This window comes from Mastomys coucha, unplaced genomic scaffold, assembly GCF_008632895.1.
Source record: "Mastomys coucha isolate ucsf_1 unplaced genomic scaffold, UCSF_Mcou_1 pScaffold14, whole genome shotgun sequence".
NCBI classification, from domain to species: domain Eukaryota; kingdom Metazoa; phylum Chordata; class Mammalia; order Rodentia; family Muridae; genus Mastomys; species Mastomys coucha.
This window is the reverse complement of record NW_022196896.1, coordinates 131,963,765-131,986,200: the sequence shown is the minus strand read 5'-3', so window position 1 is coordinate 131,986,200 and position 22,436 is coordinate 131,963,765. Positions and strand designations below refer to the sequence as shown.

At 42.3% G+C, this 22,436-nt stretch overlaps 1 protein-coding gene across 6 annotated transcripts in view; it reads left to right on the top strand.

Moving 5' to 3' along the window:
• Positions 1–22,436, top strand: part of Ptprm (protein tyrosine phosphatase receptor type M) — a 705,361-nt gene that overhangs the window by 55,126 nt on the left and 627,799 nt on the right. The window lies entirely within an intron of this gene.

Genomic DNA, 22,436 nt, shown 5'->3' with positions numbered 1-22,436 from the left:
CTCTGTCTCTGTCTGTCTCTCTCTGTCTCTGTCTGTCTCTGTCTGTCTCTGTCTGTCTCTGTCTCTGTCTTTCTCTCTGTCTCTGTCTCTGTCTCTCTCTGTGTCTCTCTCTGTCTCTCTCTGTCTATGTCTGTCTTTCTCTCTGTCTCTCTCTGTCTCTGTCTGTCTCTCTCTGTCTCTCTTTCTCTCTGTCTCTGTCTGTCTTTCTCTCTGTCTGTCTCTGTCTCTGTCTGTCTCTGTCTCTCTCTGTCTCTGTCTGTCTTTCTCTCTGTCTCTCTCTGTCTCTGTCTGTCTCTCTCTGTCTCTGTCTCTCTCTGTCTGTCTCTCTCTGTCTCTCTCTCTCTGTCTGTCTCTGTCTCTGTGTGCATGTGAATGTACATAATACATACACACTTGCTAGCATGCACACTGTTGACTATTTTACAGCTAACACTTCTTGAGATTCCATTGGTTACCATTTTCCATGCTGGGGAATAATCTTTAAAAGGTGATTTTTTTTTTAAGCTATATGTGTTATATCTAAGATAGGTACAGGTAAAAAAGGATTCTGGTTTTCCCTTTCTTTCTTTCTTTCTTCCTTTCTTTCTTTCTTTCTCTCTTTTAAACATGGAGTCTCTAACAGTGTAGTGATTTATCTAAGAATGGGAAAGGAACAGATCCTAACAGCTCCAAATTGATCTGTTCCTTTCTTGGTTCTGGGCTAGAACCTGAAGGTGCCCTAAAGAATGTAGAATCCTGCCGGGCAGTGGTGGTACATGCCTTTAATCCCAGCACTTGGGAGGCAGAGGCAGGTGGATTTCTGAGTTCGAGGCCAGCCTCGTCTAGTACAGAGTGAGTTCCAGGATAGCCAGGACTACACAGAGAAACCCTGTCTCGAAAAACCAAAAAAAAAGAAAAAAAGGAAAAAAAGAGTGTAGAATCCGAGTCCTTATTCCGCATCCCCAGGTCCCCTGAAAGGGCCTTCTCCACTGTGCTAGTTGCGACCAGTCAGCATGTAGAGAACTGTAGGTGTGACTGGCTCTGAATCCTTCCTCGCTGTGTAAACTAACTGAATTATTTAACCTCTTCTCTGTGTTCCGCATCCTCTTCTGTAAGATGGAGACCTCGGGTAGTGCACAGTGCAGCGTCCTGGACAGTGTAGTCTTCTCTGAGCCTGCTGTCCCTGAGTTGCTGCTGTTTGAGCAACCAGCCACAATTCCCTTTCCAGCTCCAGCCATTAGCAGGTGTGTTCAAAGGCCTTGAAGGAATCACTTTTGCTTCTGATAGATTTTGCAAGCTCTGCGAGAACCTGAAGTGTGCCCACAGCAGCCGTGGAGAGTACGTACTGAGAGAGAACTAAGATAAAAGCATACGTGGAAAAAAAAAAAAAGGCTTTTAGAAGGCTAAGAAAACTCCAAGTTCAAAGAGCTTTTTTCCCCCTAAGGCAGGCACCAAAATACCATCTCTTTTGTTTTCTTCATTCCCTGATATGAACATAGTTAAAACAAAGCAAACCAGCCTGATAGCTTATCAATAGGTCACAGGTTTTCAGATTTCCTGATTTTTGACTTCCTAGTTCTCCAGCTCTTATCACATCCAGTGCTAACAGGCTAACAGATGTCTGTATGGGTCCAGTTTCTCACACTATTTGATTCTACTTGCTATTCTTGGCTTAAGAATGAAGGGGGAACGCAGCCTAAGCCTTGCCCTGTGGTGAGATTGCATTGTAAGGTAAGAAAGTAGGGAATGAAGCTCTCCCTCTAGTCCCTCCAGGTCCTGAAGGATTGGAGTTAGCAGCGGGTAAGCAGGTCTGTATGCACTGACTGTGTCTTTATCAGGGAGCTTCAAGACCCTACTGAGACCACTTAGGACTGGTCACAGTAGAGGCCTGGGGTTGGAGGAGGAGTACTGTGTGGGCCTGAAGCCGCTCACTGGGACTCTCTGTTTCATTTTCCTATAAGGCAGAAGAAATCCCTCTCATTGTGAGGCCTGCATGAGAGTCTCCCAGAAGGCTCTTGGGGTTTGACCATCCTATCCTCTTCAAACTTGATCCATGGGGAGAGAAATTCCAGGAGAGCTGTACCTGTTAAAGGCCTTGTTTGCTCCAAGGCAAACCTTCATGGTAGGTTTGTGTTAAATGAGGTAGTTTCCTTAGTCCATCCATTCAGACGGCATGGTACAAGAAATACCACCTTCGTTTCAAAGGGCTCCACAATGTTGAGACTTTATCTGGTTCTGAAGATCACGAGTGTGTTACATAAAAGTCAACATGAAGAAAACTTCCTGTTTCACAATCTTGTCACTAAGGTTTTCTGATGGCCACGGCTGGCAGCCTGGAAGCGGGCAGCCAGGAGAGTGTATGTGGAAAATAGCCAGTGGTGTTGTGAACAAAGAGGTCAGGTTATCCATGAGCTTGTCATGTATGCAACCCCAATATCCCATGCTGAGAGCCCAAGTCAGACCATAACCGACAGCTCTAGTCAGTCATGAGCTTTCTGTCAGCTCTAGTCATGAGCTTTCTGTCAGCTCTAGTCATGAGCTTTCTATCAAGCCTTCCTGCTTTGCACTGTTATCTTCCCTGGCTGGCAATGCATGCCTCCTTGCTTCATGCTGTCGTGTCCCCTGACTGGGACTTCATTGTGCTCAGCGGGCCCTCTGGGGACAGTGGGCTCTACCATCTCGGCTCAGATCCCCATAGCCCTGTGCATAGGTCCTTTGCTTCAGGGTATGCTGGGCCTTCCTAGTGACCGTTCATCTATTGGACAGGCCTTCATCCTGGTGTTTCATGATGGACTCAGGGCTTTGGTGATCATGGGAAAGGAGCTTTTGGGACACAGAGTATCCAGTGACCCACGGAGAGGCTCAGTTCATTCGAATAGGCTCCTTAAGAAGCACTTTGTCCAGTGGTGAGGGGTTATGAAGGGCCATGAAACAATGAGACCATCAGCATGTGTTTTAGTTCGTGGCACTGGGCTTGGCGTCGCTAACTGCCTCCATCAGCATTTCAGAGGGGCACGGGTTTATGGGGAAAAATAGAACTGCACTTTGACCCAGTAATTTTCTCTGACTAATGTCCTCTGTGTGAAGCAACAGGATTGCTAACACTTAGCTTAGCTAGAGTCAGGTCCTTTGCTATAGCAACCAGAGTCAGAGATTCATTCTTTCCCAAGGAGAATCTAGCATAGACTTGGGACATGGGTCAGTTATAGAGCTAGTACCTAGCTTGTGAGAGAACCCCAGGTACACTACACATGTAGACATACACACTCAGACAGACGTACTCGGAGACATACATGATAGATACATAGATAGATAGATAGATAGATAGATAGATAGATAGATAGATAGATAGATACATACATAGATACATAGATACATAGATAGATAGGTGATAGATGATAGATAGATGATAGATGGTAGATAGATAGTCTCTGTGTAGAATTCCTGATGTATATAATTCTACTTGTATAAGTAAAAATGCTACCTTGAAGAATTTGGCCACATGACATACATTCTAGTCATGTAAAAATGTAGGACTTCTGAGAACGGGAGAAACAGCCTTCAAAGGAGTGAGCCCCTTACTTGGTTATCTTATTCCAAGTGGTGCCCTGAAATCACACATGTACCGACAATACTTAAGCTGACTCAGCAGGTTGTATACATAGCCATGCATTTATACATATACAAAGCAACATCAAAGAAAAGGGGGCCGTTAATTTGAGGGGATAGAAGAGATTAGAGGGAGGAAAAGGAAGAAGGAAGATATGTAATTATATTTCAGCTACTATTAGATTTTTACTTGTTGCATGTGCATTTTGGTGTTTATACCGCATGTATGCACGCACACCATGTGTATCTGGTGCCTGAGGAGCTCAGAAGAAGGTGTTGGAGCCCCAGGAACTATATTTATTGATGACTGTGAGCTGCTATGAGGACTCTGGAAACTGAACCTAGGTCCTCTGAAAGAACATGACATACTTTTAATCACACAGCTGTTCCTCCGGTCTCTATATTTTAATTTAAAAAAGAATATTTATTTTCAAAGAATAGAGTGAGGCTAAAGAGATGGTCCAGTGGTTAAGAATGAGTACTAGTCTTGCAGAAGTCCTGAGTTCAGTTCTCAGCACTCACGACTGCCTGTAAGTTCAGCTCCAGGGAGACCTTCCATCTTCTTCTGGCTCCAGTGGTAACCTACACACACATGTACATACTCACACATCCATATACATAATAAAAATAAAACAAATGTCTGATTGATGCATGTACACATATACAAAATGTCGGGGTGTCTGCCTGAGCCACACTGAATACCTCCAGGTGGGACTAGAGTTTGCAAAGCGTCTGAAGCAGCCATTGCGTTCTCCTTGTGATATCAAAGCATCCCCATAATTCAGAAATAAAAAAAAAAAAATGAGAAGTAGTTTAATGATTCTACTTAAAATTAGTGCAGCTAATTTAATGTATTTCTGTTATTCCCCTGTGTGCTGTTATTGCACAGCAGTTATTGTCTTTGAGATGAGAGCTTAAAAAGATAATATGGCTTTCTGGAAATTGCAGTTATGGTACAGAGACTTGATTGCAAATCATGTGTGTCTGGTGCTGTTTTATTTAAAAGAATGAGATATTTAAATCACTGAATAATCTGTCAAAACCATTAGCTGGCATTTTGAGTCGCTTAAAGGATATTTGCTTAAATTTGAGTTAAAAGGGAAACACAACTCAAATTCTCTCCCACCCTCTGTTGTTTCATAACTACATTCAAAGTTGTAGATTCCCAAAACTCTTTATTTTCTGTGGCCATGACTAACTCTGTCATGGGTCAGACAATTGGGCTGGTGCCCAGGGAGGTCAGAACAGGGCATTGGATCCCCACAAACTGGATTTTCAGATGGTTGTGAGATGCCATGAGGAATCTGGAAACTGAACTCTGCTCTTCCACAAGAATAACAAATACTTTTAACCATTGAACCATCTCTCCAGTCTCTCACATACATGTGAAAGCCAATAAAAAATGTACGTACAGTTTTAGAATCTCACTCTGCCCACGTTGTGGCTACAACAGAGACACTGGGCAGGGCTTGTATTAGGCAAATGTAGACTTACAAGTGTGTGGCACAGATCAGAGATTTGGCCAAGTCATGGTAAAGATCTAAATAAAAGATATTTTAATTAGTAAAGAATATTTATTTAAAAAAAGAGAGAGAGAGAGAGGGGCTAAAGAGATGGTTCTGTGGTTAGAGTGGGTATTGATCTTGCAGAAGAACATATCAGGCAATACCAGCGGTGCTAAGCAGAAGACTCATCAAGCCCTGGCCTCACGGAGCCCATGATCTGCTCCGTATGATTCCCCAGCTGTGTGTTTTTCCATACCCAGGTTATCTTTGTCCTTATGCTTGCTTAAAGAGGAGGGGAGCATATTGTCACCCTAATTTAACAAACAAGGAAGTTGAGGCCAGGTAGGGTTTGTTCTCCCAAGCATCGGAACCAACTGGCTCAGTTTCTATCTCCCCTGGTTCTGGCTTTGGGATTTCCAACCACTGTGTTAGCTTCCAGTGGGAGCCACTCAACTTAGCATCGGGACCTGTATTTCAAAAGGGTGCTGTGTCCATGAAAGCCACCTCAGAGGAAAGCCTCCTGTATGATGACTTGTAAAAGTCATGCCATGAGGCCTCTGTAGAGAATTATTGAACCAGGATGGGTGGGTAGGCACATCAGGAGGTTTCAGTAAATACAAGGCAGAGTTGTCTAGCCTGTTAGCAGGACAAATGGACACCTCCTGAAATGCTGAGCTGTGGCAGGAAATCTTGGGATACAAGTGTGGTGGGTAGAATTTAAAAGCCAGACGATGATAATTTCTGTCAGGTCCCCAGGCATGCTCATGGGAACTGTAAATCATGTGTAGAAAGGATGTATCCTGGAAAGGTTTAGCCTAGTCTTGCCAGGGTGTTTCTGAAGAAGACACATACATGTGAAGGCCATTTAAAACACTGTATATGTACGGTTTTAGATTCTCACTCTGCCTGCTTTGTGGCTACTTTGGAGACACTGGGCAGGGCATATATTAGGCAAATGTAGACTTACAGGCGTGTGGCACAGATCAGAGATTGTCCCAATCCACCGCAAAGATCTAAGTGCAAGTGGAAATGACTTGAACCTTGGGCAAACTAGGGTGGCAAATTTTGTCTGTGTATGTGGGGGGTGTGTGTACATACATGTTTTTAAAATCACTCTGATAGGAAGAGACTAGGTTTGAGCTTGTTAGAGGAGAGGAGCCATGCGAGGCTGCAGACCCAGGTAGGTGAGCCGCCATGGTGTGAAGGAGAGAGCTGAGGGCTGACTGGAGCTCTACTCTTCCTGGCTGATCAGAAAAGGGACAGTGAGGGAGGAGGCTGAGGCCACTTTTGACTTAACTCAGGAGCACCCTAGCAGAGCAGGCTTAGAGGAATGCTTGTGTGGGGCTGGGGTAGAGCCACATGTGCTGGGCAGTGGATGGAGAAGGACTATGAATTGTGGAGCAATCAGCTGGTTACAGCTAAGTGGGTGAATGCAGTGGACAAGGAGTACCATGGCATGCTGGGAAAGACTCAGGGGGCTAAAAATAAATAGACACATAAACAAACAAACAAAAAAAACCACCACCACTACCACCAACAAAAGCCCTAAATTTATTTTAGCATCAAATTTTAGTTTTGGTATGTATGTATGTATGTATGTATGTATGTTCATATGTATGTATGTTTGTATGTATTACTTGATCCTTGGCTGGGATAAAACCAAAGGTCTTGTGTGCTCTATCCAAAACTCTTAAAAAATTTTTTTTTTCATTTATTTACATTTCAAGTGTTGTCCCCCTTCCTGGTCCCCCTCTACAAGCCCCCCACCCCTTCTTCCCTCCCCTTCACCTCTAAGAGGGTGTTCCCCCACTCAACGACCCACCCCTTCCCACCTTACCCCTAACATCCCCCTTCTCTGTGGTATCCAAAGCTCTTAAAAACACTTTTTAAAACATGGAACAGACTTTGGGGTACATGCGCAGATTTATTAGAAAACTGGTAAGTGGGGGAATTGAATAAAAAAGAAAGCTTGAGAGCAATGTTTTTAAAGTTTCTCCTTTGTTACTTTAAAATGTTTTCTGTTGGGGGCATGGAGAATCTTCTGGAGTGGATGATGGATTTGCATCTGCAGTGAGGCCTGGTGAAGTGGCTCTTTTGAAACTACTAAGGTTTTGTTTTTCTCTCCTTGAGATAAGAAACACACCCACCATTAGCAGCACATTGTGCCTGGGCATCTCTGCAGCGGCTCTGTAAAGAGCCAGTGGTGTTGATTGGAAGGGCTTCTCAGGTCATCTCCCTTCACTCAGGAGAACTCAAAAGCCTGTGCCTGGCATCCAGTTCTCTCTTTAATTGAGCAACACATTAAATTCAGGCTTCTCAAGGTTCCCCGAACAGAAATGCCTCTCCCATTCCTATTGGCTTTTCAGTTCTAAAAATCTCTGTCCTGTTTTATTTAAGACACATATGGGTTCTTAATTAAGAAGGTTTTAAAGTCTCTGAGATTACAAAGTCATCCTGAACCCAATTCTCTAGAATTTTAACCAAATCACCTGATGTCTTTGAGTTCACAGTGTCCTTTCAATTTTAAATTGAAACTGAATCCCACTGAGATTCACTGAGAAAACCTTCCCCATCTCCAGGAGACCAGAGTTAATTCCTTTCTTTGTTTCCACGCTTCCTTTCTTCAGGAATCGATAATCTTGATTTTTGTACAGCAGAGATTCTCAACTTAGTAAGTGATGGGATCTATTTCTTCCCATTAGTTTTGCAGTAATGACACATCTGTATGCAGGATGACAAGAAGTTGACAAACACAAGCCTGGCTTCTCAGTTTCACCATACACCAGGGGATGAGGTGGGGGTGCTCCTGAGAAGGACCGCAGAGTCCGTTTCAGGGTTAGGCAACGCGGTAGGGGTACAAAGGATTTTCCAGGTCGATAAGTAGTTCCCCTGACACCGCCTCTCCCCTTGACTATGGGTATTTCTTGCAGCTATGGCTGTAGCTCTGTCAGAGCGAGCCCTGCCATGGGTGTTACAGAATTGGCTAGGTTGGATATGTTCTGCTGATCATGACTTACCTGAAACATCACAAAATACTGATGCATAAAATCTCAGGGCAAGTTGATAGGCTTACAATAATTGTTATATAGCATTTCCAGTGGGTCAAGTACTCAGCTTTGTACCCTCTAAGGGGGAAGCCCGTGAGAAGGCACAGTCTCAGAACAAGGAGACTTTTGTGGTGACATCAATGGCTACTGGATATCAGATGTGGACTTCAGCGTATCTCTCTTTCTTATAGTTGACACACCTAGGATTTGAGACAGACTTGGCATTTTGGAGTTCATAGCTGTACTTGTTTCCAAGTTGTGTTCTCCTTGGTATTCCAGACGTAAAGAATGGGATGGTTTGCTGGTGGTATCAATCAAAGAAAACAGAGCTCAAAGACATGGTGTCATTAGCCCAAAATTTACCTGGGAATAAGGGTCAAGTTGGAAACGGAGTTTGTATCTAATGGCTCAGTCTGCCCAGGTGCTTCACTGTTTAGATGTAGATAATCCAGGATGTGTCGATTAGTATTGCCTGCCAGGTAAATAGATCTAGAATCACCGGTGAGACAAACCTCCGGGCATGCCAGTGAGAGTGCTCCTAGACTAAGTTAACTGAGGTCAAGAGACCTACTCCATTTTGCAGTTCTCTCTGTCTCTCTCTGTCTCTCTCCCTCTCCCTCTCTGTCTCCTTCTCCCTCTTTCTCCCTTCCTCCCTCCCCCTTCTCCCTGTTGTTCTCTCTCTGTCTTTATCTTCCCTCACTTTTCCGTGGGTACAATATGACCAGATGCCTCAAACTTCTGCCACTAAGCAGAACCTAGTCTTCCCTTTGATTTCCATATTCTTAGCTTCCCCCTCCTCTAGTTTCCCCTCCTTCCCCCTCTCCAGTCTCCACCAGCTCTGACCCTAAGCAAACCCTTCTTAAGTTGCTTTTGTGGAGGCATTTTGTGACAGTAATGAAACACATAGAGTACTGATGTGAATAGTCTACATATTTCAGTAATGTAGGTCATGATCTAGAAACCCTCATGCCTCGTGTCATTTCTAGGAGCAGAAGGCTCCTGGTCCAATTCGTGAGACACAGTATGAGTAGAGGTGGCCGAGGCAGGCTCTCAGGATCGGCACATCTGTTCTCATTAGCAAAGTGAAAATTGCAGCCATCAGCTCTGCCTGGAGTCTGGAGAGAATGCGTGTCACAGCCGGTAAATGATCTAAGCAAACGATCTGGATTTAGAGATGGTTTTTGGAGGGAGCTGTGGGGATGTTGTGCTGAAAGAGAGCTGTAACCGTCCCTCACCCCGACACTGCTGTTTACTGTGAGAATTAGCATGACAGATTAGTACACTGCTCTGAGAAGCTGTGAAAACGTCTAAAAAAATTTCAGTGATTGCCTCAGAGCCCTAAATAGTCTTATGTCAGCAATTAGCAGGAACAGTGTTTCATTAATCCATCAGCTTTCCAAGGCTGCGAGCCCTCACGTGGGAGACCACAGAAATCGTTGGGATTATCCACACAGCTTCGCTTGCAGTGTGTGGGGACTGCAGAGGTGTTGAAAAGAACAGTAATGGGGTGTGGATCTCTATAAGCAGTCACCTGTTTGTCTCTTTAATTCCAAGTGCATGTTACAGAGACCATTACTAGCAAGATGCTCAGGATCTCTCCCACTCCTCCAAGGCATGCTGGGGGCTTTCAGGTGGATTACTGAAATGTTGCTGTAAAATTGGTCCCTTCCAAATGCTTCCCGAAAAGATTGCTCGAAGGTTCCGAGCTCAGACTCCTGAGGAGACAGGCTGTCTTCCTGTATCCCATGAGCTCATCTGATGTTTCAAACCAAACTCTGAGTTCTTGCTCTTCTTCAAAGCTATCTTTGGCTGCTTCTGTAGAGGAACCATTCAGCAGATACTCCACGCCTTTGCTGCGGTCTTTGATTCACCAAATGCCTCCCCTTGATCCTAGCAGGAAACCTTGCCTTCCCTTTGATTTCCATAGTTTTAGCTACCAAGCTCTCTCAACTGCTTGTCCTTTATCTCGGGTCTGTCTTGTCCTCACCCTCTTGGAACATAGATGGGCATTTGAGAAGTCTAGATTAGAACCAAGAAGGCTTCCTCTGTCACCCTGGCAGACAGCCACACGCTACTCTCTGGGAGCCAATGAGTGCAATAGTTCTTTCCAGGTGATCTGTCATTTCCAGGACCCCTTCTGTGTGGTATTCAGAGATGCTGGCAATCAAAGCCGTCCCTTCCTTTTTACAACCACAGTGAATCCTGTTGATCCTATCTTGTGAGTTCTCCAGCACCTCCTGCCCTCCGTAGCCTGACTCAGTTCTCCAGCACCTCCCGCCCTCCATAGCTTGACTCCTCTCTAGTAATAAGGAATTCTAACTGCTCTCTTGCTGTCACCACTCTTTCCTGTTTTGGGGTTCCCATTTCATTGCAAAGAGGGCAGAGTCCTTGTCAGCAGCCACTGGGTGCTGAAGGTGCTCTCAGGTCTTCTCTGGATGCAGCTCCTTGCAAGCCTCCGTGCTCCCGCCTGGCCTCTCAGTACCTTTAGGTCCTAGGGCACTCAGAATAAAAAGGCCTCCCTCTGTGGATGTCCAGGTTCCACAGTCATGGAGATAGGTCCGCTTCTGCTATCTATCTTCCATATGAGTGTTTGCTTTATAACAGGAACCTCCCCCCACCTTTTCCTCTGGCATCTCTCTTCTTTTTACAGTTTGAGAAATACAAACCCATAAAATGAAATCCAACTCCATGTCATGGCATTTTGTCTTCTCCAAGATACCCAGAAAGTGTTTTTCTTTAGACCGTAGCAGTTGAGCGCACAGGAGCCTTAGTGCATCTGACCTCAGGTGGACTTAAGCCCTGGCCCTGTTCTTCCTGTAAAGTTCTTTTCTCATCTTACTTGCTAACTATTTTCCTACCCTTGGCCTCAGGAGGTAGCACCCTCCTCCCGGATTCTGGTAAATTCCTCGTGAGTAGACTGCTTGTCACTTCAGTTGGGCTCTCCGGTCTTTGCTTATCAGTTACACACTTTGTTTACCCAATTCATTTGTTGCTAGAGACAGCTTGGAGTTTATCTTTCAAATGATGGAACTATTTTAATTATCAAAGGAAGCTTTTCTTATTTCCCCTTGTATGATGAATTATTTACCTGAACAAGAAATAACATGTATATGTAACAAATTAGAACATGTGATTTTCATATTAAATGTCCCTGAGAGGATAAACAATGAGGAAAACAAAACTACCTCCTGAATACTCATAGAGCAGATTTTAGGTTTTCAGGTAAAGTGATTGGTTTGTTTGGTTTTTTTTTTCATTGTTGTTGTTTAAAAAGAAATTGCTACATACAGTGAAAAAAGAGACTCATTTATCATTAAATGAACTCTTATTTAATATTTCTGCATTTTAAAAATTTGTAATTTTAATGAGTAAGGCAGTTGACAACTCAGAGCCCAAGGCTTGTTACCTTGCTATCTCTCCTCCCGGCAGTTGAATAGTTCTTCAGAATTTAATACACTAACTAACATTTTGTTCAAAGTGCTTAGAAACAGTGCCCTTAATGTGTAGTGAGCCTTCGGTAAGTGCTAAATTCTCTTATTCAGAAACAAGTGTCCTATTCTTTTCAGAATTACTTTTCCCCATTCATCATATCTTGCCTTGAATTATTCTTATTTTTAAATATATTTTCTAGCTAAGCATCCTTTAAGATTACAGAGAACTTTGTTCATTGTGAAGGATTAATAAATTATTTATCTACTGAATAAATAATGAATGTGTAAACATTCTCTTAAAATTTAAAGAGCTTTGATTATTAGAAGTTCTGTGGTCCTGAGACCAAACAGGAGCACAGACAAGTTAATGCCTGGAATAACTCAGAAAAGCCACCGGAGACAGGAGTGCTTGGGGACCAAGCAGCAGTCCCATTTGTCTGTCTACAGCTTCCTTGCAGAGGCAGTTCTACTAAATGAACAGGATATATTACAGGCTTGGAGACCTCCAAGGCACTGTAAAACCCCTCAAATGCCCCAGTTCAACTAAATTTGATGGTAGTTTCCCATTTGCTTAAGATTAGTTACTCAGTTTATTTATGGCTCATGAGGGTAGGAAGAACAACGGGCAGGAGCGGGGGGGGGGGGGGGGGGGGGGGGGGGTGCTGCAGGCTCACGGTGCTTCTGTTTCCTGGCTGGAGGCTTGGGGCATAAGGGTAGCATCGAAGAAAGCATTTGCAAGGTGTGTGTGTGTGTATTCATGTGTGTGTGTATCTGTGTGTGTGTGTGTCTGTGTCTGTCTGTGTGTGTCTGTGTGTGCACGTGTGTGTGTGTCTGTGTCTGTGTGTGTGTCTCTGTGTGGGGGGGTGTGCACGTGCGGATGTGTGTGTGTGTCTGCGTGTGTGTCTACGTGTGTGTGTGTGCATGCGTGTGTCTGCGCGTGTGTGTGTGCGTGTGTGTGTCTGTATGTGTGTGTGTGAGTGTGTGTGTGTGTATGTGTGTGTGTGAGTGTGTGTGTGTGCGTGTGTGTGTCTGTATGTGTGTGTGTGAGTGTGTGTGCGTGTGTGTGTGTGTATGTGTGTGTGTGAGTGTGTGTGTGTGTGTGTGTGTCTGTATGTGTGTGTGTGTGTGTGTGTCTGTGTGTGTGTGTGTGTGTGTGTATGTATGTGTTTGCCACACATATGTGGGTGCCTAGAGAGGCCAGGAGAGGTCACTGGATTCCCCTAGAGCTAGATTTAGCGGTAGTTGTGAGCCATCTTACATGGGTACTGGGGGCCCAATTAAGTTCCTTGAAGAACAGGTATTCTTAACTTCTGAGCCATGTCTCCAGCCCTGTCTATTTATTTGTATGTTTTTGTGCTATGCTGTATTTGTAGCTTTATCTGTGAGCAGTGAGGGGACACTGCTTCTCTCCACCTGAGCTCTCTGCTGGTCCTCAGCAGCAAGCCCCTCACCTCCCACATGACATGGGAATGATAGTCTGTCAGACTTGTTCTCCATCCTCTTGTCTACCCCTGAACTTTTGTAATGCCTTAAATCTAGTAGGCATATATACATATACATACGTGTATATGTATACATATATAAATACTTGGATGGACAGATGCCAATGTGGAGGACATGGTATCAAGGTAGAGGAGATACTGTCACTTTGCAGAGGTGGCTCAGTGCCAAGTCTCTTCTGGGTCCCCCAAGGCTCAGTATTTTGCCTTCAGGTTAAGTCATTTGCTTATGAATGAGTGCATTGGATTATTTGGTTAGCACAGTGTTGCGTTGTTGACACAGGACAGGACAGGACAAGAGTCTGTTCATCTACTTGCTCCCACAATGATTAAGAATGCCATGTATTTCAGAAGTACCAGGCTCACCTCTGAGCAGTACAGAGGGGTGAGAAGGAAATATGGTGGGTTTTCTGCAGATGCCTACTTGTAAGGACATGAAGGCTTATGGGGCCGTCAGTGAAGGGGTAGGCGTAGGATGAGGGAACAGTCTACATAGCTTGATAGAATCTGAAAGACTACAGAGAACAAGCTGCAGTTTGAACAAGGCCTGAAGGAGATAACAGATTTTTTTAAAAAATGGTTTTCATTGAAGACCGAGTGTGGAGACACTGCCATGAGAGACAGTGACAGCGTGGGGTTGATAGCAGCTGGTGATGGGGACCTTCCAGCTGAATGTTTAATTATTTACATATGTATATTTATGTAAGTAAAAATGGCTATTTTTTCAAATCTAAAATTTTTTTTCATCTTTTTTCCTTTATCTCCTCTTGATATTGGGCATACTTCAGGGTCATATATATACTTTTTAATATAGGTGTGTGTGTGTGTGTGTGTTGCATGCATTGTTTCTTTTATACACCAAGATTCCTTATGATTAAGTTTAGAAAAGGATGTTATAGTTGCATGTTGAACTGTCTTCGATGTGTGGTCAGATGCATCCCTGGAAAAAAAGTGGAAGTGTATGGGGTCATGTACACCTGCTTATTATTTGCGTTGGAGGCCAATTCAACCTATAATACACACCTGCTTGTGTTCGAGCTCTGTGGAGTAGCGTTAAATTACACTTTTATCCTTTATGTATATTTTATATTCTTTTCATTTCCTCCCTATTGAAATTGTATTGGAGAATAGGAAAATGTATGATAGGTTCCTAATAACCATCAAAATATACGCATATTGAATATTTAAGAAGGTAATTAGGGCCTCAATGAGCGGGATGGAATTATTGACAGTGCCTTTACAGTTTGGAGATGTATTACAAACATTAAACTCTGTGTGGCACGAAACTTTACTCAGAATGTATTTTGCTATTTTCAATGTTTTCCTGGCGCTTTGAAGAGCAGCAGATAATTTCACAGATGGGTCAGACAGGTGTTAAGCATGCTAACCTAGTGTTTGATGGGCTTTGCCATTTTATGGGCTTGAGCATTTATTTAAATGCTTAGATTTCCCCAGGAAAACAGAAATTCTTTGTGTTTTTGTCAGCGCTAAGTATTTTTTTCTAAGACCTTTTAGCTTTTAAATGGCTAGTGGTTCAGTGAAAACCCATTTAATCTACCAAACAGAAACAAAGATGAGATAAAGATTTACAATGAGCACGGTCCTTGCGTCCTACCTCCTCATCCTGTTTTCTACCTCAAGCATCCAACTCTCCATGTGTCATTGGGAGACCCAGCTAAGTGACCTACTAGAAAGAATTAAGAATAAACACCAAATAAAGAACAATGCACTGTAAAGGAGATTGAGTTCTTTTATAAATATTGTTCATTGTTTTAGTACAAGCATATAATGTGCTTTGATCTATCTATGCCCCTCTTCTTCCTTCCAACTGATGCTACAGCCCCCAGCCACTTCTTCCTAATCACAGAGACTCACTTTTTACTTAGCTTAGCTGCCAGTCTGTACAGGGGTGTAGGGCCATCTCCTGCAATGGTCAACACACCCCAGACTTTTAGACCTTTGGGGATAAGGGGCCTCATCTTCAAAGAGAGCTGACGCTTCTCTCAGTAGGAGTGAGACTTTGTGAGCCCCTCCTCCCCCAAGTCATGCTGAAGTTCTGTCTGGCTTAATTTTGTGCAGGTTTTGTGCATGAAGCCATGGGCACTGTGTGGTCTTAGGTGACACGACCCTGTCATGTTCAGAAAGCAGTTGTGTGGCAGTCCTCCACACGCTCTGACCTTCCAATCTTTTTCTCCCTCTGCTTCTCCCATGATCTATGAGCCTTGATAAGTAGGATGTGCTGAGGATATAATATTTAGGACTGAGTACTCCACAGTCTAAGACTCTGGGAAGACAGAAGCCGAAGGTGACCATGAATGAGACACGGGTACTGCTCAATACACTAGCGTAAGGCTCAGCCTTGAAGAAAGGTGGGACAGGACGCTCTCATGGTAGCAAGCTAGTTTCCTCAGCTGAGGCTGTTGAGTAGACTATCCTCAGAGGCAAAAGCATACATTACTATTTGAATTACAATTGTAGTTTAAGTGCATTAGTTAATTTAGTATTATTGAATTGATCCTTATGTCAATTTTAGATCTATTGAGAGAGAATCAGGAAGAATTATGATACGATCTGTTATCTGACTGTTCAAACCTGCCAGTCATTAATTTTTCACTCTTGATTTCTTGATTTGGAAAGAATCTGTAGAATCAAAGATGAGTAGTATTTCTTAATACGTCTTTTAGAAAATAATTTTCTTTTAGTTTCCCATTCTGATAAAAGATGTAACCTAACCCTTCTTAGTGTAATCAAATATTAAACCCCACAGTTAATAATACTTACAAATCCTATTCTTTAGAGTGGAAAATAGAATGCCTTGGATGCTTACCTGTATTTGTTTCCTTAAAGCTGTGGTGTTTGCGTATTATGCTTTCTAGTTTCTGGGTAATCCTATCAGGAACCTTACTTCCAGCGCTCAGAGTTTGCCCTCATTGGATTGACACAGATGGTTCCATGTGTTTCCCTTCTTACATGTGTTAAGCAGCTACCATCCTTAAGACTGTAACACACATGGTTCTTGCTGTATGGTCACTGGCTCTTTGCCAGGGAACAAATAGCCTGCTTTTAACGTTAACTTTTGTTTCTATTTAGAATATCTCTCTCCTTAAAATGCAGCTAAATCTTTAAAAAGTGCATATCAAAGTCAAAGCCACCCCATCATCATGATTGCTTTACTTATAACTAACCGCAAGTACTACTTGACTTCTTCCATCAAGTGCTTCGCTAGGTGTTGAGAGCATAGTGTGGCTATCCTTGTGCCCACAGATCTCCAGAGAAACGAGGCATGTTAAGCAGCCAAGATTGTCTTTCCAGTGGGAAAGATGAAAGATGTATCCTTCCATCCAGAATCTGAGAATTGGAGGTGATTAACAGCTGGTGATCTGTTACCTGTTGGGCCGTATCAAACGCCTACAACCCAGGACTGGAGGTAGTTAGTAATTGGCATGATTCTTAGAGCCAGAGGCTCCCCAAATCTCCCACAACCAGGACCAGAGGTCACTAATAGCCTAAATGACCTCTACATTATCTGTATGACCAACACCAGGCTAGACCTTTAGGCCCTTAGGCTAGTACAGGTAGAAGCACATCTCTAGCACCCATCTCTCCCAGGGAATGGTAACGCCTGAGTTGAGATGCAATGCGCTCACACTTCTTTGTGCAGTGGAGATTGTACCACAGCAGAAAACTTTTTTTTCAAATTTACGCTGGGCTTAAATACATTGAGAATAAACCTGCTGTAAGACTGTGATGACTTCCTGAAGTCTGATCCAGATGGACAAAGTCAGTGAGTACCCAGTGTTTATTCTTATCCCTTCATGTGGTTCGCTCTCCTTTGTGACACCTGCAGGAACATCTTCAACTAGGAATTTTTTATTTTTTGTATGTGTATGATATATTTATTTAGGATAATAAATTTGGGAATAGTAGGGCTAGAGAGGAGCTGTAGTGATGGAGAAATGGGACATGGGAAAGTGGATGGAGGTGACAGATACTGATGAAAGAGGGAAATGACACTTACGATGGGTTTTTCTTGTCTTAAAAGGTCAGTACAAACATTGTCTGTATTTGAAGACTGATGAGTAGTATTCCGTATCATGTCCTATATCAGTATAGCTTGGCTGGCTGAAAGAAAATCAGACATCACTGCAGGAACTTCCGGTGTCTACTTGAAGAAATCAACTGACTAAAATATTTATACCATTCCCAATTATCTGATGATGACATAATTTGAAACAAATAATTATATGGGAAGAGATTTGTGGTGATTGTTTTGTCAGGCAGCTCTGTGATACTGCTGTTAGCATCCATCTGGGATGATGGATCTAGACACAAGCCCGAGCCAAAGCATTGGAATCCTCAGCAGAAATGGATTTATGTAACCGTGACAGCATACATGGTCCCCACCCCCATCTATTCTAACAATCAGGCTTGGATTTAAAGCCTAATATAATCAATAGTCATTAGACTGAAGTCCCTTTATATGTATAAACAAAACATACATTTATTTTGTTTCTCTGTGAAATACCTGTGCTCTTAGGAAAGAATGGAAGAGAGAGAAAAGCTAAGGCTTAGTAAATGACAAAGTATAATATATAGCTGTATATAATCGCTGTCACAGGGACATAGCACATGCCTCTTCCCTCATTAAGAAGCACACATCTTCTTGATATTAGTAATAAAATGGGTACTTTAATTGTACTCTATAAACCTAAGATATGGGTAATTATATAAAGCTGTGCTTCTATCCCTGGTAGATATATCCACTTGCTAAATCCTTTTCAGGATTTGATATGATACCAAGAACATTGCAATTAATAAAAGGAAAATCTTAAATGGAAGAATTTAATTCATCAGCATTAATTTCTCATGATCAGAGAACAGTGTAGTAAAGAGAAGTGAAGAATTTATTCCATGCTTTCTATTAGCCTGGCACTTCACTGTATTCTAGTAGTCTTTGAAAATGCTCATCTGGTTTACAGAGGAGGCTTGGGAAGGTCAATCAATGGCCTAAGATAGACCCCAGTCTGTCTAAAGTACCAAGAGGGATGAGGCACCTGTCACTGTCCTGAGTCCTGTGGCGTCCAAATGGCATGTTACCCCAAGTATGTCTGGAAAGAAAAACAAGTGAATATTTGTGTCGGAAAGAGATTGTTTTATCGTTCAGCATGACCTTAAATCATATCAAATTTCAAGAAGTTTTTAGATAAGACTCACCGTTCTATCCCCACCCCAGCCCCTCAAAGGATATTCCTCCCAGTGCTGTGCCAGGAGGAATGGAGAATACATTGGCTCTGTTCCCGTGAACCATTTGTTCTCTCTCAGAGGCTGGATTTTCTCTTAAAAGTTGGACAGACTTCTCTCTAATTCTCCTGTCTTCCTTACAATTTCCTCCCCTAATCCTAAGCCCCAGAGAGATTTGATTATATTGGTGGGTGGCATTATTCTGTCAACAGCTGGGTGAGACAGAAGTTAGAAAACAGACTGTTTGAGGTCAGGAAGCTAAGCAGCCAGAAGACCCAATTTGTCAACTTAAATCATCTGGGAATGGGGAAAAAATATTCCAGAGGGTGGGAAGTAGAGTGCCTCAGTCCTCTGTGTTTCTCCATTTGCTATTTCCAGGTTATGCTTCCTCTGTCGTAGCTCATTGCATGTGGGATAGAAGGTATGTTTAATGCTGGCGTCCTCGGTAAGAGGCGTAGCAATGTGCACATTTGTTTCTGGCTTTAATGTTTACCATGAATACTGTAAGTAGTTTTATCCTCCTGACTTAGGGGCCTATTCCATGCCAGCTGTGCACATGAGACTTTCCTCTGAGCCTCTTAACCCTTACTTTATTACTTAAAAAACAGTATGCTCAGCTCTATCATATTTATCTTTTAATCATGGGGTACACTTTTCATACATAGGGTGAAAGTTTGGGAGGTGAACTCTCCTTGTTAGCTTTTATAGAAGTCTTCCTGGTTGGCTTGCTGCAGATAGGCTACATGGAACACTATAAAGTTAAAATAAAGGCCAATTTTCTCCAAAGATGTAATCCCATTCTCTTTATCTCAACAAATAAATATGATTCTTTTGTGACATGGGGGTATGCACAGCCAAACACGCAGAGTCCTCATGGGCCTTTCAATTACACTTTGTTTTTTTCTAGAATAAGACTTTATAAAATCAAACTTCTTATGCTGACATGACACAAGTCTGTTAATGGAAATGTCTTTTCTTACTAAAAATTAAAGCTACATTTATTTATTTTTGCACAAATCCATGTTTTTCTGCTTATTTTACTGGACTGTGAAATCCAAATTAGTAGTTACGTATATAGAAAGGCCAATAGAAAATTTATAGCAATCTAGGCTCTTTAAAAGCCATACAAAGGCATTTTCTCTCGGGTGACTTTCTAAGGCGGGACCAGCCAGGGGGCACAGGCCTCACAAGTGGCAGGGCAGCCGGGATAGGATCCTCTCTACCTCTGTCTACACCTAGGAGGGACAGCGTTGGGTCCACAGCCCTCTCTGCCCCTTCCCTGCAAATGGAGAGCTTGATTCTAAGGAGTGCTCTAATCTAGGGTCTCAGGTAAGATCCACCATTTTCTCTCCGGTGACTTTCTAAGGCGGGTCCAGCCAGGAGGCTGAGGCCTCACAAGTGTCAGGGCAGCCAGGTCAGGATCTTTTCTACCTCAGACCACACCTAGGAGGGGACAACAGATCCACAGCTCTCTCTGTACCTTTCCCCGAAAGTGGAGATCCTATCTCCAGGGTGTGCTCTGACCCTAGGACTCAGGAAGGACCACTGATCCACAGCCATCCATGCCCGAGTTTTACCAGAGGAGAGCTAATCTCCCAAAACTGCTAACACAGGCTTATAGACCCACAAGAGGAACAAGCTCCAGCCAGAGACAGCAAGAACATCTAACACCAGAGATCAACAGATGGTGAAAGGCAAATGCAAGAATCTTACCAATAGAAACCAAGACTACATGGCTTCATCAGAACCTAGTACTCCCACCACAGCAAGTCCCAGATATCCCAAAACACCGGAAAAGCAATATTTGGATCTAAAATCATATCTCACAATGGTGATAGAGGAATTTAAGAAAGACATGAATAACTCCCTTAAAGAAATACAGGATAACACAGGTAAAGAGGTACAAGCCCTAAAAGAAGAAACAAAAAAGTCCCTTAAAGAATTACAGGAGATCATGAGTAAACAAGTAGAAGCCCTTAAAGAGGAAACACAAAAATCCCTTAAGGAATTATAGGAAAACATAAACAAACAGGTGAAGGAATTGAACAAAACCATCCAGGAAGTAGAAACAGTTAAGAAATCACAAAGAGAGACAACTCTGGAGATAGAATTCTTAGGAAAGAAGTCAGGAAACAGATGCAAGCATCACCAACAGAATACAAGAGATAGAAGAGAGAATCTCAGGTGCAGAAGATATCATAGAAAAGATTGACACAACAGTCAAAGAAAACACAAAATGCTAAAAGTTCCTAACCCAAAACATTCAGAAAATTCAGGACACAATGAGAAGACCAAACTTAAAGGTAATAGGTATAGAAGAGAGTGAAGACCTCCAACTTAAAGGGCCAGTAAATATCTTCAACAAAATTATAGAAGAAAACTTCCCTAACCTAAAGAAAGAGATGCCCATGAACATACAAGAAGCCTACAGAACTCCAAATAGACTGGACCAGAAAAGAAGTTCCTCCCGTCACATAATAGTCAAAACACCAAATGCACAAAACAAAAAAAGAATATTAAAAGCAGTGAGGAAAAAATGTCAAGTAACATATAAAGGCAGACCTATCAGAATTATACCAGACTTCTCGCCATAGACTATGAAAGCCAGAAGATCCTGGGTTGATGTCATACAGACCAGAAGAGAATACAAATACCAGCTCAGACTACTATACCCAGGAAAACTCTCAATTACCATAGATGGAGAAACCAAAGTATTCCATGACAAAACCAAATTCACACAATATATTTCCACAAATCCAGCTCTTCAAAGGCTAATAAATGGAAAACTCTCACACAAGGAGGGGAACTATATCCCTAAAAAAGCAAAAATGTACTCTTCCAACAAAACTAAAAGAAGATAGCCACATGAACAGAATTCCAACTCTAACAACAAAAATAACAGGAAGCAACAATTACTTTTCCTTAATATCTATTAATATCAGTGGACTCAATTCCCCAATAAAAAGACATAGACTATCAGATTGGGTACGTAAACAAGAACCAACATTTTGTTGCATACAGGAAACCCACCTCAGTGACAAAGACAGACACTACCTCAGAATAAAAGGATGGAAAACAATTCTCCAAGACAATGGCCCCCCAAAAAAAGCTTGAGTAGCCATTCTAATATCGAATAAAATTGACTTTAACCCTAAAGTGATCAAAAAAGATAAACAGTGACACTTCATACTTATCAAAGGTATGATTTACCAAGAGGAACTCTCAATTCTGAACCTCTATGCCCCAAATGCAAGGGTGTCTACACTCATAAAAGAAACTTTACTAAAGCTCAAAACACATGTTGCACTGTACACAATAATAGTGGGAGATTTCAACATCCGACTGCAATGGACAGATCATGGAAACAGAAACTAAACAAAGACACAGTGAGACTAACAGAAGTTATGAAACAGATGGATTTAACAAATATCTATAGCACATTTTATCCTAAAACAAAGGGATATGTCTTCTTCTCAGCACCTCATGGTACCTTCTCCAAAATTGACCATATAATTGGTCACAAATCAGGCCTCAACAGATACAAGAAGATTGAAATAATTCCTTGTATCCTATCAGATCACCATGGACTAAGGCTGTTCCAAAATAACAACATAAACAATAGAATGCCCACATACACATGGAAGCTTAACAACATACTACTCAATGACAACTCGGTCAAGGAAGAAAGAAAGAAAGGAATTAAAGACTTTCTAGAGTTTAATGAAAATGAAACCACAACATACCTAAACTTATGGGACACAATGAAAGCAGTCCTAAGAGGAAAACTAATAGCTTTAAGTGCCTCCAAAAAGAAACTGGAGAAAGCAATATACCAGCAATTTGACAGCACATCTGAAAGCTCTAAAACAAAAAGTAGCAAATTCACCCAAGAGGAGTCGAAGGCAGGAAATAATCAAACTCAGGGCTGAAATCAACCAAATAGAAACAAAAAGAACTATACAAAGAATCAACCAAACCAGGAGCTGGTTCTTTGAGAAAATCAACAAAATAGATAAACCCTTGGCCATACTAATTAGAGGGCACAGAGACAGTATCTTAATTAACAAGATCAGAAATGAAAAGGGAGTCATAACAACAGACACTGAGGAAATCCAAAAAATCATG